The sequence below is a fragment of the Amaranthus tricolor genome, chromosome 9 (genome assembly GCF_026212465.1).
Source record: "Amaranthus tricolor cultivar Red isolate AtriRed21 chromosome 9, ASM2621246v1, whole genome shotgun sequence".
NCBI lineage: Eukaryota > Viridiplantae > Streptophyta > Magnoliopsida > Caryophyllales > Amaranthaceae > Amaranthus > Amaranthus tricolor.
In genome coordinates, this window is record NC_080055.1 from 14236490 (window position 1) to 14241788 (window position 5299).

Sequence of the window (5299 nt, forward strand, 5' to 3'; positions counted from 1 at the left end):
TTGAAATGGTTAGAATTGTAAATGATAGTCGTATACTAGAAATTACGTGTTATGTTGCGATTTTAAGGGTTTTTAAAGCGTTTTTTGCACTTTTGCGCATAAAGTAGCTCAAACATGTTTTGTTTTGCACGAAACACGGCACAAAACACTATTTGGTATATATTATTATGTTGAAGTTGTTAGAATTGTAAATCATAGTCATATGCTAGATATTACGTGTTAAGTTGCTATTTTAAGGGTTTTTAAGCGTTTTTGGCACTTTTGCGCATAAAGTAGCTCAAACTTGGTTTGTTTTGCACGAAACTTGGCAAACAACACTATTGGCATATTATGTTGTGTTGAAGTGGTTAGAATTGTAAATCATAGTCATATACTAGAAATTACGTGTTAAGTTGCGATTTTAAGGGTTTTTTAAGCGTTTTTGGTACTTTTGCGCATATAGTAGCTCAAACTTGGTTTGTTTTGTACGAAACTTAGCAAACACCACTATTTGCTATATTTTGTTGTGTTGAGGTGGTTAGAATTATAAATCATAGTCATATACTAGAAATTACGTGTTAAGTTGCGATTTTAAGGGTTTTTTAAGCGTTTTTTGCACTATTGCGCATAAAGTAGCTCAAACATGTTTTGTTTTGCATGAAACACGGCACAGAACACTATTTGGTATATATCATTGTGTTGAAGTTGTTAGAAATTTAAATCATAGTCATATGCTAGATATTACGTGTTAAGTTGATATTTTAAGGGTTTTTAAGCGTTTTTTTCACTTTTGCGCATAAAGTAGCTCAAACTTGGTATATTTTTCACGAAACTTGACATACACCACTATTTTGTATATTTTGTTGTGTTGAAGTGGTTAGAATTGTATATCATAGTCATACACTAGAAATTACGTGTTAAGTTGCGATTTTAAGGGTTTTTTAAGCGTTTTTTTGCACTTTTGCGCATAAAGTAGATCAAACTTGGTTTGTTTTGCACGAAACTTGGCACACAACAATATTTGCTATAAATCATAGTCATATGCTAGACATTACGTGTTAGGTTGCGATTTTAAGGGTTTTTAAGCGTTGAAGGAACTTTTAGGCATAGAGTAGCTCAAACTTGGTTTGTTTTGCACGAAACATGGCACACAACACTATTTGGTATATATTAATGTGTTGAAGTGGTTAGAATTGTAAAACATAGCTATATATTAGAAATTACTTGTTAAGTTGTGATTTTATGTGTTTTTATTCGTTTTTGGCACTTTTGCACATAAAGTAGCTCAAACTTGGTTTATTTTGCATGAAACTTGGCAAACAACACTATTTGGTATATTTTTTTGTGTTGAAGTGGTTGGAATTGTAAATCATAGTCATATACTAGAAATTACGTGTTAAGTTGCAATTTTAAGGGTTTTTAAGCTTTTTTGCACTTTTGCGCATAAAGTAGCTCAAACTTGGTTTGTTTTGCACGAAACATCGCAAACAACACTATTTGGTATATTTTGTTGTGCTGAAGTGGTTAGAATTGTAATTCATAGTCATATACTAGAAATTACGTGTTAAGTTGCGATTTTAAGGGTTTTTAAAGCGTTTTTGGCAGTTTTGCGCATAAAGTAACTCAAACTTGGTTTGTTTTGCACGAAACATGGCACACAACACTATTTGGTATATATTATTGTGTTGAAGTTGTTAGAATTGTAAATCATATTCATATGCTAGATATTACCCGTTAAGTTGCTTTTTTATTTGTTTTTGGCACTTTTGCGCATAAAGTAGCTAAAACTTGGTTTGTTTTGCACGAAACTTGGCAAACAACAATGTTTGGTATATTTTGTTGTGTTGAAGTGGTTAGAATTGTAATTCATAGTCATATACTAGAAATTACGAGTTAAGTTGCGATTTTAAGGGGTTTTTCAAGCGTTTTTGGCACTTTTGCGCATAAAGAAGCTCAAACTTGGTTTGTTTTGCACGAAACATGGCACACTACACTGTTTGGTATATATTATTGTGTTGAAGTGGTTAGAATTATAAATCATAGCTATATACTAGAAATTACGTGTTAAGTTGCGATTTTATGGGTTTTTATTTGTTTTTGGCACTTTTGCGCATAAAGTAGCTCAAACTTGGTTTGTTTTGCACGAAACATGGCACACAACACTATTTGGTATATATTAATGTGTTGAAGTGGTTAGAATTGTAAAACATAGCTATATATTAGAAATTACTTGTTAAGTTGTGATTTTATGGGTTTTTATTCGGGTTTTTTGCACTTTTGCACATAAAGTAGCTCAAACTTGGTTTATTTTGCATGAAACTTGGCAAACAACACTATTTGGTATATTTTTTTGTGTTGAAGTGGTTAGAATTGTAAATCATATAGAAATTACGTGTTAAATTGCAATTGTAAGGGTTTTTAAGCGTTTTTGGCACTTTTGCGCATAAAAGTAGCTCAAACTTGGTTTGTTTTGCACGAAACATCGCAAACAACACTATTTGGTATATTTTGTTGTGCTGAAGTGGTTAGAATTGTAATTCATAGTCATATACTAGAAATTACGTGTTAAGTTGCGATTTTAAGGGTTTTTAAAGCGTTTTTTGGCAGTTTTGCGCATAAAGTAACTCAAACTTGGTTTGTTTTGCACGAAACATGGCACACAACACTATTTGGTATATATTATTGTGTTGAAGTTGTTAGAATTGTAAATCATATTCATATGCTAGATATTACCCGTTAAGTTGCTTTTTTATTTGTTTTTGGCACTTTTGCGCATAAAGTAGCTCAAACTTGGTTTGTTTTGCACGAGACTTGGCAAACAACACTGTTTGGTATATTTTATTGTGTTGAAGTGGTTAGGATTGTAATTCATAGTCATATACTAGAAATTACGTGTTAAGTTGCGATTTTAAGGTTTTTTAAGCGTTTTTTTGCACTATTGCGCATAAAGTAGCTCAAACATGTTTTGTTTTGCACGAAACACGGCACAGAACACTATTTGGTATATATTATTGTGTTGAAGTTGTTAGAATTGTAAATCATAGTCATATGCTAGATATTACGTGTTAAGTTGCTATTTTAAGGGTTTTTTAAGCGTTTTTGGCACTTTTGCGCATAAAGTAGCTCAAACTTGGTTTGTTTTGCACGAAACTTGGCAAACAACACTATTGGTATATTATGTTGTGTTAAAGTGGTTAGAATTGTAAATCATAGTCATATACTAGAAATTACGTGTTAAGTTGACATTTTAAGGGTTTTTTAAGCGTTTTTGGCACTTTTGCACATAAAGTAGCTCAAACTTGGTTTGTTTTGCACTAAACTTGGCAAACACCACTATTTGGTATATTTTGTTGTGTTGAAGTGGATAGAATTGTAAATCATAGTCATATACTAGAAATTACGTGTTAAGTTACGATTTTAAGCGTGTTTTGAACTTTTGCGCATAAATTAGCTCAAACTTGGTTTGTTTTGCACGCAACATGGCACAGAACACTATTTGGTATATATTATTGTGTTGAAGTTGTTAGAATTGTAAATCATAGTCATATGCTAGATATTACGTGTTAGGTTGCGATTTTAAGGGTTTTTAAACGTTTAAGGCACTTTTGCGCATAAAGTAGCTCAAACTTGGTTTGTTTTGCACAAAACATGGAACACAACACTATTTGGTATATATTATTGTGTTGAAGTTGTTAGCATTGTAAATCATAGTCATATGCTAGATATTACGTGTTAAGTTTCTATTTTAAGGGTTTTTTAAGCGCTTTTTGGCACTTTTGCGTATAAAGTAGCTCAAACTTGATTGTTTTGCACGAAACTTGGGAAACAACACTATTTGGTATATTTTGTTGTGATGAAGTGGTTAGAATTGTAAATCATAGTCATATGCTAGAAATTACGTGTTAAGTTGCGATTTTATGGGTTTTTATTCGTTTTTGGCACTTTTGCGCATAAAGTAGCTCAAACTTGGTTTGTTGTGCACGAAACTTGGCACACAACACTATTTGGTATATATTATTGTGTTGAAGTTGTTAGAATTGTAAATCATAGACATATGCTAGACATTACGTGTTAGGTTGCGATTTTAAGGGTTTGTAAGCGTTTAAGGAACTTTTACGCATAAAGTAGCTCAAACATGGTTTGATTTGCACGAAACATGGCACACAACACTATTTAGTATATATTAATGTGTTGAAGTGGTTAGAATTGTAAAACATGGCTATATAGTAGAAATTATGTGTTAAGTTGTGATTTTATGTGTTTTTATTCGTTTTTGGCACTTTTGCACATAAAGTAGCTCAAACTTGGTTTATTTTGCACGAAACTCGGCAAACTAACCTATTTGGTATATTTTTTTTGTGTTGAAGTGGTTAGAATTGTAAATCATTGTCATATACTAGAAATTACGTGTTAAGTTGCAATTTTAAGGGTTTTTAAGAATTTTTTGCACTTTTGCGCATACAGTAGCTCAAACTTGGTTTGTTTTGCACGAAACTTCGCAAACAACACTATTTGGTATATTTTGTTGTGCTGAAGTGGTTAGAATTGCAATTCATTGTCATAAACTAGAAATTACATGTTAAGTTGCGAATTTAAGGGTTTTTTTAAGCTTTTTTGGCACTTTTGCGCATAAAGTAGCTCAAACTAGGTTTTTTTTTGCGCAAAACTTTGCACACAACACTATTTCGTATATATTATTGTGTTGAAGTAGCTATAATTGTAAAACATAGCTATATACAAGAAATTACGTGTTAAGTTGTGATTTTATGGGTTTTTATTCGTTTTTGGTACTTTTGCACTTAAAGTAGTTCAAACTTGGTTTATTTTGGACGATAATTGGCAAACAACACTATTTGGTATATTTTTTTGTGTTGAAGTGGTTAGAATTGTAAATCATAGTCATATACTAGAAATTATGTGTTAACTTGGTTTGTTTTGCACAAAACTTAGCACACAACACTATTTCGTATATATTGTTGTGTTTAAGTAGCTATAATTGTAAATCATAGTTATATACTAGAAATTACGTGTTAAGTTGCGATTAAATGGGTTTTTAAGCGTATAAGGCACTTTTGCGCATAGAGTAGCTCAAAATTGGTTTGTTTTGTACGAAACATGGAACACAACACTATTTGGTATATATTATTGTGTTGAAGTGGTTAGAATTGTAAATCATAGCTATATACTAGAAATTACGTGTTAACTTGGTTTGTTTTGCAGTCATATGCTAGATATTACGTGTTAAGTTGCTATTTTAAGAGCTTTTTAAGCGTTTTTGGCTCTGTTGCGCATAAAGTAGCTCAAACTTGGTTTGTTTTAC